At 39.1% G+C, this 14,566-nt stretch overlaps 1 protein-coding gene across 5 annotated transcripts in view; it reads left to right on the plus strand.

Moving 5' to 3' along the window:
* The first annotated feature begins 6,679 nt into the window (after positions 1–6,679).
* LOC148873731 (putative serine/threonine-protein kinase SIS8) overlaps positions 6,680–14,566 on the plus strand; it is a 98,326-nt gene continuing 90,439 nt past the window's right edge. For 2 of the 5 annotated variants that reach the window (XR_016104768.1, XM_088963514.1), the window contains exon 1: positions 6,680–6,936. The gene's annotated coding sequence lies outside the window, so the exon portion shown is untranslated. The remainder of the gene's footprint in view (positions 6,937–14,566) is intronic. The other 3 variants (XM_088963515.1, XM_088963516.1, XM_088963517.1) reach the window with 2 other exon arrangements.

Raw genomic sequence — 14,566 nt, forward strand, 5'->3', positions numbered from 1 at the left:
AGTCATGCAATACAAGTTCAACAATGGAGGTTGAGTTCATTGCACTAGAATTGGCGGGGTCCAAGGAAGAGTGGTTAAGGAACTCGTTGGCAGATATACCACTTTGGCCGCAGCCGGTTCCATCCATATCTCTCCATTGTGATAGCCAAGCAGCAATAACCAGAGCCAAGAATTAGATGTACAACGATAAATGAAGGCACATTCATTTAAGGCATAACTTGGTAAGACAATACCTCTGTGAAGGTACAATCACTCTGGATTTTTTAAAGTTTGAAAATAACCTTGCAGATTCGTTAACCAAACCACAAACTTCTAAGGTGGTTTATGAGGCATCGATAGAAATGGGGCTGAAGCCCGTTACAGAGTCATTAGTGATGGAAACCCAACCTATGTGAAAGGAGATCCTTAGAATTAAGTTGAATGGGTAAAAACGAGTCGTTAGATGACTTGGGAAAGCACTATCATTTGTGTCCCATTTCAGATGCCGAGGTAGGATAGTGTTCACTATAGATTGAGGAGGTTGAGCATGAGGCTTTTAATCCATTAGGAATAGTGTGAGCAGTGCACACTAATAACTGACCTAAGTGAGTGTGAAGTGTGGCCGTTTCTAAGAGAGATCTAGGGCTAACTCTCTAAAACACTCACGATTCCAAGAGGGGAACAAGGCTGAAATGTTTCAAAACAAAAGAACCAATAAAGAACTGGTGAGTTGAGTTGGTTGGCCGGATAGCTAGTTATGATAAGGAGGAAATGTTGAAGGAGTCTGACCCCACCCATACTCTGTAATATAGCTTGTCATACTTAAGTGTTGATTGAAGTCCAAAAGACATCACCATGAAACTCTTTTCACTGCTATGCTCAGACTGTTCGATCTTCTTGTAATTTTGAATCTTGTGGGGGATTGTTGGAGGGAGATTCAATTTTACAAGAATCTCTCTCCTCCCTCTTTTGTTTTTTTGTCCTTTCTGCTTCCCACCCTTGAATGACTCCTTCTCCCACATTGCCTGGGAAAGGAGTGGAAGTGGAGTATATTTGTATTTTTTCTCCCTCTATGGGTAGGCACCCATAGGAGGAGAGGACTATAGATATTCTATGTACGTGTGCATGGGCGCTAGTGCATATGCGCGTACGTGTACGCGCGATGCAACAAATCTTTTTTTGTTTAACCGAATTACACTTTTTCTTTTTTTTTTTTTAAATTAAGTCTTTTCAATTTCAAATTAAAATGTTTTCTTTTTTTTTTTGTTTCTTTTTCCTCCTCGTGTCTCTTCGAATAGGTGCACTGTTCTAAAGAGTCTCTTGTTTGAAAGGACACATCTGTGTCCATTCGGGTCTGAGAGCACTTTATAAGAAGAGTGTTGGTCGACCCAGTATACACATCATTTTCGATTCTCTTATCTGTTTTCTCTGAGAAATATGAGCATCAATATTCTGTGGTTCACAGAGATATGGAAAGCGAATGCACACCTATCATTGGCTTGTGGGTTATTTTATCTTGGCGACCGGTTTGCGATCACCAGTTGCACCATAGAGGGCAAATACGGTTTTAAGGAGAGTAACCAAGTGGCATGACTCAACCCTCCATCTTCTTGTAATTCCCAGTTTCAAGTTCTTGCAACAACTTCACATCATTTTCACTTTGGTTTGGAAAGCGATTACCGATAAGTTCCATCTGCTCTCTTTACTAATATTATTACAAGTTTAACTGGACCGAAAAAAGGGGAAAAGAGAGAAGAAAAGGAAGTGGGTAGACCCCAAAGGGGCCGCGCACATACCCTCTAACAAGGGATCAAACTAATATAGTTCACCGAAACTAGAATTCCATTAATAAGAGGGAGTGATTGGTCGATGAAAGAAGAGATAGGCAACATCAAGGTGATAGAGCATGTGTGGTTTCTAGGCCACTTGAAATGAATGGGAAGTACATATTTATAGGGTTTGGGTGCTCATTCTAATAGTTTTTTAAGTTGTGCTTTTTCCATTTTACCCTCTTATTCTGGAATGTTCTCTTCACACATTTAAAGCATGTTTTGTTGTTCATATTTACCCTTTTGTCATTTAAATTGCATGTCTGTTTTCTATTATTGAATGCACTTAATTGGATTCATTTTTAGAATGTTCACTTATTATGTAAATGTTTATTCTTATTCAAGAATTAACTTTTTTTGGTTTCTAGAATATTCATCCCTCGATTATTCTATTAGCATGTTCAGCATTAATAAAATGGATTGAATCATTTAGTCTTGGGTTGGTCGGATTGTGTACCACCCTCTTACATCAGACCATCATACAAAGAGGCTTAGGGTCCATTTGGTTCATAGTTTGAATTAGAATTAGAAGGGAAATGATCTCTATTCCCCTTATTTGGTTCAGGTTGGAATCAGAATTGGCTGGAATGGATTTTCATTCCCAAATGAGGGAGAGGGAATGGTCATTCCCTTAAATGGGAGAATAACTTTCCACCAAGAATGGGAATGAAATTTTGATTCCACCCAACCAAACAGTTGGAATAGAAATGGTTTGATTCCGGACCCCTATTCCCATAAATGAACCCTTATTATGAACAACCAATGGTGGGTTTTTTTTACATACCTAAGAGCTTTAAATTTTAAAAATAACAAAAATGATAATTAAGTGTATATTTTGTTCTATGAACATTTTGTGATAGGCGTTTATTAAAACGTCGTCATGTCATCATCAAATCATCATTTTTCTCATCATATTCATTTGTATGCATTGATACAGAAAAGTGTGTTTTGATTTATGTGCATATCAATCATTGGGAGAATCTTCATTTTAACAATTTTTCCAACGATTGAACATCTAATAGCGCCTAGTTATCAATGAACGATTTATTTAATACTTTTCTCGATTTTGAAAACAAACCAACTAGAAATACTATGTCTGGATTTTATTTTTGATTGATGATCAAAGTAGTAAACCAGTCTTTCACATTTTTATTGAAATCCTGCCCTGCTTAGTCTCACACTCAGATATCAAGTGATACATATGATTTGTGTATAAAAAATTTGCCACCTCAGCTGCTGTCAACATTATTTAGACCAGATGGGCCCGTCACTTGGGTCAACCAAAGAATTGGCACCACTTGATTCAATTCAATGCTGCGGTGAGACAGTCACCACAAGCCACGCCGTGATGTATGTGCTCATCAGCCTGAAATTTCTTATAGTATTAAAATCAGTTGCATTCATGTGTATTGCTTCGTCTGGATTTCACGTGGGCAAAGCCATATCCTTACAATTCGTACACAAAAGTTCTCTGCACGGTGGATGCCGAGACAAGCTGCCTGCGAAACTTGAGTTGGCAGCCATCCCACTGAGTTAAACAACTGGTTTATTTATAATGTCGAGGAAAATTACAAGTTGGTACTTCATCCATCGTACTTTGGAAGTTCTATGATTAATGCAAAACCAAGCTCAACAAAGTTGAGAGATTATAATATATATATTAATACCACATTATTTTTCCATAATTTAGATTCGATCGTCTCTGTCTTTTTCTTCTTTCTTTTTTGATGAATGATTCAGTCATCTCTGTCAACTCTGTCAACCAATGCATTTTGCAGTCAATTAATCAAATATATTATTTGCCCAAAAAATCAATAAGACTATACCACATTTTGAGAATATATATCAATGGCAAAATTCTGCAACATTTTGGTACTCTCTAAGCTGGTTGTGGTTGTAGTGTGGATCATATGACGATAGAGTTACATCATACGGAAAGGAAAACATTTGTGTACAATTTGGACCCATAAATAGGACATGGTATCTGAAGAACTTTGTTAATTTGTCATATCTCCATGAATTTTGATAAACATCATCTTATTGGTTATCACTTTAATGATACTTTACTTGTTTATTCTTTAAAGGTTTTTTGTATTATGATTTTCTGATTTTATAGTCATAGAAAATTAAAAAAACTTACCACCAATCATCTAACATTATAAAAGTGGGTTTTCATATCAGAATTCATTATTGGTCAAAGCCTTTCGGATCTTCTGTTTTTCCCACGTCATAGATTTTTTTTTTATAATTCCCAACTCAAAAGGTTTGTGATGTGGGAGGCAAAGAATCAAGCTCGCATAACTATAGGTTCTTCATCGAATGACCAATAGGCTTCATGTACACCCTGCTTTGTATTCAAGATATTCTCTTAAAAAAAACCTATGATAGTGAATTTGCTAACCACGGTTGAGACAGAAAGGGCGATAGGTTAGGATAACGAAGCTTTGGACCGGATAGAATGATCGAGTTAGTTCTTGATGGGCCAATAAAAAAAAAAAAAAGATCTTAAATTGACATGAGTTTGCTAGTTGAGTTGCCTAGAGACTAAGATGAATCTGTGAACCGTTTGATGACCAAGAATCAATACGTCGCAAAGTTGGATGCTTGGATTGCGTCTCAATTGTCCCACATTTTTCACCTCTTCATCTTTTAATTATGGGATCCAAACAAGCTCATTCATATGGTTATCTTCCTTTGGCTGGTTGTAACTAGATAAAACTTGGAATCACATCCCACTGTCAATAGGGTTGGGGAAACTGGCTATCCCCCTGTTAATCCCATCCCATAAAATACACACACATACACATACATCTGACCATTTAAGGGCCTGTTTGATTTGTAAAAATAGGGGTTTGGAATTAAAAAAAATTAGAATTAGAATAACCCATTCTGATTCCAACTACTTGGTTGGATGAAATTGAAATTTCATTCCCATTCCTGGTGGAATGACATTATCCCCTCCCTCTCTTGGGAATGAAATTTCAATCCAGCTGGTTCCAATTCCTATTTTGATTATTGTCTGAACCAAACAGACAATGGGAAACCATTCTGATTCTGAATATAAAGCGCGGACCCTAAGATGTATAATGTATTTCTTCTTCTTTTTATTCACTCTATAAAACTAGACAATAGGATAGCTCGTCTGCCAAACCAATGCCCCTTAACCAGCCAATCAAATCAATTGACACCTTCATGCCTTGGATTGGTTGTCTTCATTTCTTTAATCCACATTATTAGCTCTATACCCCACCATGTTTGAGAGGTTTTTTCTTTTCTTCCTTTTTTTGGCATTAAACCGTGGTTGAGATCTTTCCTCAAATAATTTTAGCCATCCACATCTTTAACTGTCAATAGAAAACATGTCCATGGAAAGTGTTTGGTTAAGCCACATGACAAGGTCTCCGGGTGTGAGAATTTGCCTCGTGCGTAGAGGATGGTAAGGGGAACATGTGGGAGCTCATTTAGATGAGTTGTGCCCATATTTCATGCATAAATAAAACACTTTCAGATGTATGTATGGGGTGCTTTGATTGGTCAAAGTTTTTCTAGTATCATAAATTTTCCCTAATAAAAATAATACATTTTTGCTGAGGTGGCAGTTGTTATTGTTTTCAAAAACAAAACCCATTTATATTATTAGAAAATGCCCCGGCTTATATGATGGCTTCTTGATTCTTGAAAACATTGTCAATGACATTGTTTCATATTCACATTAGCAAACAAGTGGAGCCCAAACTTTGCTCGATGAGGTATCAAAGGAGGAAGAAAAAAATAACTCATGAATTTCACTTAAAAAAAATCAAGGTTGCATTCCACTCCACTCATACGTTCGTATTCATATGCTTTGCTTGCTTAAACAAGAGTTGCAGTGTTGCATATTCCATTCATACATTCATGCTTTGCTTACTTAAACAAGAGTTGCAGTGTTGCACAACCCTCAATGCCGCAGCATAACCCCATATTGCTACTAAGTGCTAGCTAACACCTTAAATTCAAACATGACAAAACCTGCAACCTTGCAAATTTGCAGACCTACTCAAATATTTTGCCTGGTAAAGTGCCAACATCCAGCAAAAGTACCACCATCCACTCATTCCCCTCTACAACCCATAACCAAATGATCATCCCCTCCACAAATCCAACGGCCTCAAAGGGTGCCACGTGTGCATGCAACCAATCTTCTCAATCACCATCCATTAACCTCAATTAGATGAGTTTGACCAAGTAAATCAGAAATTTGACTTTCCAAATCAAGCAAGGAACCTGATGGATGACCTAGTCTGAACTCTGAACTGTGAAGGCATCGTGCTGTTGGTTCAGCGGCCTCTATTCTACTCTGCCTTTTTTGGTCTTTTCATCTTTCCTGGCTCAACAGAAATAATTAGGTTTAAAAGATTTAGAATAGAAAGGGAAGGGCGCAAGGGCTCACGCGCGGAAGAAAATTGCGGAAGCTGCTTTGCCACCCACTTGACAGCTGGCTGTCAGACATTGGGTGAAGCCCTCACCGTCCGATCGTCCACACGGAGCACGTGATATTGCTGAGTCATCAATTCCAACTCCCGTCGCTTTCGATCTCTAGCTCCCTCCATCTACAGCACACCAACAGAAACCATTCTCCATAGTGAAAGAGAAAAGCCCTCCCAATTGAAAAATAATAGGTTTTCTGGACGGTCGTTTAGAGTTCTTCACTAGACGTTGACTGTTTGACTGTTGGTCCATTAGTGAGCGCTGGATTGATCATTGCTTAATTGGTTGGAAATTTTGTGACGTGGGCAAGGAGTGAGACACGAGGAGTTTTCTCCTACCGACAACGACTGGAATTGGATTTGCTGCTCGGCCCGTTTAGGAAATACATCGAATATGGATCGATGAAAGAACCAGTCTCCTATAAATACCCGCCCTTTCCTCTCTTCTCATCTCTTTGGTTTCCATTTTTATTTTTCCACTTTTGTTCGGACGCTCTCTTTTTCTTTTCTTTTTAATTTTTTTTTTCTGGAAATATTATTTGCATGTAATGGCTTCTAAGGCTGAGCTAGGATTCAGTCGGGGAACCGGGTTTATGAAAAACTAATGAGATTGAGATGTCGTGATTTGGAGAAGGCGAAGACTGGAATGCTCGGATCTGCTGGTGAGTTTTCTCTATTTCGTTCATTTGTTTTTTGTTTTCGTTTTTGCTACTTCTCTGGTCGATTTTCTGTTCTTTATGGTTTGTGCCTTTGTGGTTTCTGGGCAAATTCGGCTGTGGAGTGTAATGATTTAGATTGTTTGGTATGTGGTTGGGAATTTGGCATTAAGGAGAGTTGTGTTCCGATGTTTTGTGATATTTATGGTTAGCTCGGGGGTGGTTGTTATTTGGAAACTGAGGTTGGAGCTCTGCGGAGTTTCTAACATATGGAGGAAATGTGGAGGCGGAATTTTCTTGGAAGGCTAGTGGTTCATTGAAGTGGATTGTGAAGAGTGTGGAGGATGGTAAAGAATTTTGTAGCTGTGTAGAAATTTTGCAAATTGATCTGAGTTTACATTTATTTGGATTATTTTTCTGTCTATTTTTTTTTTAATTTTTTAATTTTGAGATTTTGGAGAACTGAAAGATTGGAAGCTACCGAATATGACAGTTGCTGAGATGATGCAATACAGAAGAAAAGGGAAACTGGAATTCTATCAGTATACTGAAAATGTAGGTGCTAGAGAAGTTGTTCGACTGTTATAGGTGGATGCAGCAATTCTTGTTTCTATGATCTTTTCCAAGGTCGCTTTTGCCCAGCTTCTGTTTGGGAACAAAATGCTGTTTGAGTAGCCATTTTAAAGTCTTTAGGTGCTTGCTTGATGCCAGACCATTCTAAAAGGGTTTAAGACGCCAAATTTTAGATAAAAGCAAGCAAAGTTGTCTCACACACAGAACAAAAAGAAAAAGGAAAAAAAATAGGGAATACTTGAAAAATGGTATATTTCTCTTTCACTGTTTGAGGGAGATTGTTTTAGACACTGAAGAGGATTGTTTTCGAAAATTAATTGCCCTTTAATACAGAAAAATGGGGCGTTTTGGAAAAGGTAGTTGCTTTTGGATGAGATGTTATTCCTTCTTGGTGCTTCAGTGTCTCCATTTCTCATGGCTAGTTTCATTTGAAGAGATTTGGTGTCATCCGAAGTGGTATTTTTGCTGTAGAAAGATGAATTTAGGATGCTTATAAGGACAAGGATCATATGGATTTTTTATTTTATTTTATTTAATCTTATGCAGAGAAGATTGTGAGAATACCAATCACCTTCATCTTCACCGTAAGGACCTCCAGGTTGATCTAGTATTCCTTTTGTACATAGGATTTGTTTGGTCAGGAGGCTTGGACACTTTAGCTGGCATTTGGCGTATTGGACCCTTGAGGTCACATTGTTTGGACATGATTATTGGAGCGTTTAAGGAGATAAACAGCCATATTTTTAGGGGAACTTTGGCACCACTGCTTGGTTGAATGCAAGATTGAAGTTCCACTTTTCTGTTTGGTCCCGATATAAGACCCAAAAGTTTACAGTTTGCCAGTTTTTTATGTTATCATTCTTTTTCTTTTTCTTGTTGGGAATTTGAAATTCCATATTTGATACACGTAAGAAATGTTTTTTTTTTTTTTTTTCTGTTACGATGTTTGAGATTCATTGGAGTTTTTCTTTTGTTTCCTTTCATATCTGGATGTTTGGTTTAGTTGCTTTTTTGGTACTCCTTCCCCTTTCTTTTGTTTAATAAAAAACTCTATTTACATTTAAAAAAGATAAAGGGAAAAATCACTTAATTTGTGAACGGCCTTCTGCTATCTTCTCAAGGAAAGTGATCAAATTCAAATGTAAATTTTTTATACATTAGTTCTAATTATAGTATGCGACTTAATCTCACTTTGTAAGTGGTTAAGGAGTTTGAATTGAGAAATGAATAGTTGTGAACAATCTTACAGTTTATGACACAATTAACAATTCAGATCACAAACTCCAAGTGTTTCAATTTGGATCTTATAAGGGATCCTTTCTTTGAATTTTACATGGGTCAGTGTTGGGTCAGTTTGGTTTCACCTATTTTTGTCAACCGAACGGACTGTATTGGGTCGACTTGTATGCCAACCGAAACCGGAATGAAATTAATCAAAACCGAACAACATTTGGATGTCATTGAAGGTCGGTTTAATTGGTTTGAATTAAACCAAACCAACATTGTCTGGCTCCGGCCCTGATTGCATGAGGCAATGTCAGGTTCTATACTTTACTATAATTTGTTTCTCTTCTCTTGCACAGTTGCACAATGTATGTGTCATAGGTCAGATTACATGTCAGCATAAGCAAGTTATCAAAAGATGGTAAATGTCAATGTGTTATAATATTGTTAATGTACAATGGTTTAGTATTTTTTACATTTTGAAGGTTTTATGATTTTACTTCTTATTGGCTTTTTGTGGGAGACGTCAGAGAACTGACAATGGGCAAGCGGCTGACACAAGGCATCATTCATGTAATAAAAAGTAAAAAAGCATAAAGATAATCTAGGGACCCAAGTTTTTATGGGATATGTAGCAGCACCATAAGTTGCCATTATCCCAAATCCTTCACTAATTTATGTTATAGGCCGGGTCGGTTTTAGCTCGGGTTACAAAGACATAACCGACAGCTGAACCGAGTTAATGGTTTCTACTCTTATTTAAACTGAAACTGACCAAAAAATTTATAAAACTGACCATTTCGGGTTGAGTCGGACCAATTTGGTTGGTTTACATTATTTTGTGAACAGCCCTAGAAGAGGGTAAGGTAATATTTTACTAATTCTGAGAGGAGAATATATTGGGAAAATTTACTTATCTACTATAAACCCCTGTAGAGTAACCCCCCAATCAATCCCGAATGCACCAGTTTAGGTGAATTGCCTTGAGGAAGTGGTACCAAACCATTGTAGTGAATCTGCAAAGAATAAGTAGGTAGTTTGAAGACTCTTGCCAATTTGCAAAGAGGGCATGGCAAGTCTGCCATGGTGAAACCCTTTCTCAACAGCATTTGTTTTGTGAGATACTTCTCCTTAGCTGCCACCCAAGAGAAAAATTTGATTTTCAGGGGGGATCACTACCCAATATGGCTTTGTAAGGAAGTTGCTGCTGGGGTTCCTCAAGATTCAAGAAGACTATTATAGGAAGTCTTGACTGAAAATTTGCCTGAGTTTTCCCACCTCTAGATTCTTCAGTCCTCAGATTGCAAATCTAGCTGTTGGTTCTGAAGTAAAGGAGTTCTGTCACCTGTTCCAACTCCCAGTCATGGATTTTCTCCTAAAAATAGGAGACCAGATGGTTCTGCCACCTTCCAGTTCATAATAATCAGTAACAGAGGCCTGTTTGTTTTCAGCCACATAAAAGATGAAAGGATATTTCTCTTCTAAAGGATTGTCACAACACCATGGATCCAGTCAAAACTGCAGCCTGTTTCCAATGCCCACCTTGCTTGTAATTGCTTTGATGAAGGTAGGCATTGTAATTACCTTTCCAGCCACCACAGCCATTTGAGAGATAGAGTCACTTGCATCCCAGCCATTGGCAGTAAAGCCATACTTCTCTACAATTGTTTTCCTCCATAGCTCATGCAGTTCAGTGGAGAATCCCCAATACCTTCTCCCCAATAGTGCTAGGTTAAACATTTTTACCTTCCTAATTCCCAGCTCTCCATGAGCTAGAGGTTTGCAAATCTCTTCCCAGTTCACCAAATTTTGAGGAGTCCTTTCACCCTAGCTGCAAAAATTCCCTCATTCTTTTTTCTATTTTTGTTGCCACCTGGCCCACCTCAGAGGGTATTGGAAATAAGGGCATATAATAAGCTGGAAGGATAGAAAGCTCACTCTTAACTTGAGTCCCATTTTCTCTTTCGGAAAGATATCTAGCCACCTAAGATGCCGATTTCCTGTCTACCCCTTCTAGAATCAGGGTCCAAATGCTTTTTAAAGGATGTCTACCTGTTTTCCATCCCAACACATTGTCCAAATTTTGTAAATTAGGAGTTTCCAAACTTTCATCATCTGCCTCTTAGATGAATTAGTTTTCAACCAGATACCACTTCAAATCAGCATAAGAAGTACCTTGTGTTGAGAACCTGGTTCGTGGTGGTGTCACAAAAGAAAGCATATTGTCAGAAAACTGTGACAAAGTGCCATTGTTACTAGCCTCAAAGCCTTACAGTCCCAACTCAGTTGCTCTGGCTGCCATTTTTCTTTGGCCCTCCATTACAATTAGGAAAATCAAGGGTAATGATGGGTCACTTTTTTGTTTTTGAATAAAAGATAACTTGAATCCAGGAAAATTTGCCACAGATTTCTAGCAAAACAACAGTTAATAGGTGTCCAATCGATTCTCCATCCACAAAGCACAAGACACAAACATGGGGAAAGATGAATCCTTTTCCCAAGAGCTTCTTTTGCAAGACATCATAGATGTTTAATTTGCCACAAGCAGCCTCCCAAATGAAGAATGCAACTCTTGGGGGGACAGATGAGAATCAAATCCTTTTATACGGGAAAGCTGGGGGGTGAGGAGGGATCAGCTATAATCTTGTGAAAATAGGAGCTGGAGGAAAACTGACCAGAAGGGGTGAGGGACCAAACTAGCTTGTCTTGAGATGAAGGGGACAAGAAAACTTCTGAAATTACGAAGAGCAAACGGGAAATGCCCAAGATTTCAGAATCTGATTAAGCCTCTATGGAAGTTGAAGTTGTATGAAATGTGGTAGTTGGTCCTTAGGATGGTTGAATAGACAAGAGCATGTTTATCTCTGACCAGAGAGAAAAGAGAGGGGAAGGAGATTCATAGGGGTTTATTGTCCCACTAGAGATCAGTCCAAAATCTTATTTGATTACTAGTATCCAATCTATATCTAATGAAGGTATTGAAGGTGTTTTCAGTGAGAAGGATACCTTTCCAAGGGTTAGCAAGAGAGTAGTTCGGTAAAGGTTGAGTGCTGCTCCTGTCAAGACAATATCTTCCATATTTGCTTTGAACCACTGAAGTCTAAATTTGACTTCTGATCAGTCTTAAATCTCTAAATCCACTCCCCTAGTAGAGCCCTGTTTCTATGATATGTGACCAAGATCCAGACCTCCTTTCTTCGACTTAGCACTGTCTTCCAATTTACCAGCTGATTCCTTTTTCCTCCCCCTCCATCCCAGATTAAGTTGCGCTGAAGCTTTTCTATGTGATTACTCACTTTGGTTGGAACTTTAAACACTGAGAGGTAATAAGTTGGAAGGTTAGAAAGAGTTGCCTTGATTAGGGTAATCCTACCCCTTCTAGAGGTATAGTTTATTTTCCAAACTTCCAGTCTTCTATCACACTTCTCAATGGGGCACTTGCATTTCCACCTAGAGGGAGTCTTAAATAATTGATTGGTCAAACTTCGGACTTATAGCCCAGAGTTACTTGAAGCTCTATCAGCTCTTGTTGTTGGTTGTGGATACTAATGATGCTGCTCTTCTCTAAAATAAAGAAAATTGTGTCATCTGTATATTAGAGGTGAGTATTGTGAATGTTATCCCAACCAACCAGAATGCCTTTGAATAAGTCCAGAGTTACAAACTTCTTCATGAGGGCATCAAGGATGTCAGCCACTAGGGTGAAAAGCAAGGGAGGGGGGGAGGGGGGCAGCTTTTCCGCAAGCCCCTTGAGGCCTTGAAAAAGTCTTTGGGTTCCCTGTTGATGAGAATGGAGAACCAAGCTGATCTAATGCACCCTTTCATCCATCTAATCTAAGTGTTACCAAAACCTTTCAGCACTCTGAATGGAAGCAACCACCTCATTGATTACCTTTTTCAACTGGTTGTCCGACACCTTTGCTATAATCTTATACAAGCTACTGATCTAAAAAAAATCTTATACAAGCTACCTAGAAGACTAACTGGGCGAAAATCCCTCGCTCCAAGAGAGCTAGTCTTTTTGGGGATGGGCTTAATGAAAGTGGAATTAGTGCCTTGTTGATGATGGTTGATCTAAAAAAGTCTTCAAAAACCTCTAACAATTCCCCTTTCACTATTTGCCAACATCCATTATAAAAGTCTGAGGAGAACCTGTCAGGGCCAGGGCAGTGATTTAAAAGGCGCGCCTCAGGCGTGCCTAGGCGCACAGGAGCTGTGCATTTTGGGCTATGCGCCTCACCCAGGTCCTAGGCGCACGCCTGGTTCGCTTGATGTGCCTTGCTCCTTGCCCAGGTCCTTGGATCCTCTATCAACTTCCAGACCAGAAACATATTTCTCATCCCAAATTATAATTAAACCTCCAGAAGATCCATTCAAAGCAATCCAGGGCCACTTGGCTTCCCAAGAATTAAACTATCTGTTTACGTTATCATTCTTGGTCTCTTGTATCTCTTGGCTTTCTCTCAACAGCGTCTCTTTGACCAGGCTTTTTTTTTGAGTGTCTCCTTTTCTCCTAGACCTCCAACGTTCCAAGACAGAATCTTCATTGAGCATCTTGAGTTGTCTTCCCTTGAGTTCTTTTTCTTAGTGTATTCTCTAGCACCTCTTCTTTCCATTTCAAGTCACTTTTCAGTTTCCTTAATTCCCTCATTGACTGAGGGTGATGGTTACTTCCTTCCTCTGACAGAAACTCTCTTGTCTTCCATTTTTCTACCATTATTATCCACCACTGAGACTCCTAACCCTTGTGCCCTTCTATCTGTGTCACTTCCTGGGGGGTCTTCTTTTGACTGTGGATGAGTCTCCGAACCAAAGTTTTCTGAGGCTTCTCTGAGTTGAGTGGGGGGCAACACTTTCACCAAGACCTGTATTTGCACAAGTGAAAGTGGGGAAAGTAGGACCAGAGATGGCTTCAAGAGAAGGAGAGAACTGGAAGAAGGGAGGAAGGGGGATTGGGTAGGCATACCTGAAAATTGCAACTGCAAGAGAAGGGACGGACTAGTGGACTTTAAAGGGTTTTGTCTCAGCCCTCTCAAACTCCTGAAACTACCTTTGGCTGATCCATTAATAAGGATTGAAAAATTGGGAGTGGTGACACAAACTTTTTTTATTTTTTTTTGAGAAAAAAAGGTCAACTGGATTAAGAAAGAAAAGAGAGTATATGAGATGATGTACAATCAGGTTACACACAGGTTACAAGGGTATATTTCTGTCAAGGTTCAAAATATCGATACAGGCCGATACGCCCCTACCGGCGTATCGGCCTGTATCATGGTTCACTTCCCCTTTTTCTTAGTTTTTTTTTTTCCTCTAGCCCCAGAACCAGGGTCTGACCCAAAACTCCCCCTGTAGGGGCATATCGGAAAGCCCCCGATACGGTATGGGCCAATACGTTGCGAAATTTAGATCCTTGATTTCTGTCACTGTACAAAAAATCCCTGTGTACTGGATTCAGCCAAACTATCAGCTACAGAATTTAATTCCCCAGGAATCCAGAAAATGTTTACAGACAAGGAATTTAGCAGATCTCTAGCCTCATTTAAGTAGTGGGCCAGTCTCCAAGGTCCTCCTTTCTCCCCCAATTGCTTTATCGTGTTGCTGGAACCTCCTTTGATTGTTAGATCAGTCAAGCCTAGATCCCTCGTGATACGGAGTCTCGTTAAAGCAGCTAAAATTTCTTCCTTTGTGGAGTCTGCAACCCCAATTGGTCTGCTAAAAGCTCACATAGGGTGGCCATCCCTTCTCTTAAACACATCACCAATTCCTGCTGTTCCTGGTTTGCCAGTTGCACTTCAATCAAAGTATAAGGTCGCTTCCTTCTCTCTCTTGCAGGACTGGG

Source organism: Nelumbo lutea, chromosome 1 (assembly GCF_056320005.1).
Source record: "Nelumbo lutea isolate HS-2025 chromosome 1, American lotus-T2T, whole genome shotgun sequence".
NCBI lineage: Eukaryota > Viridiplantae > Streptophyta > Magnoliopsida > Proteales > Nelumbonaceae > Nelumbo > Nelumbo lutea.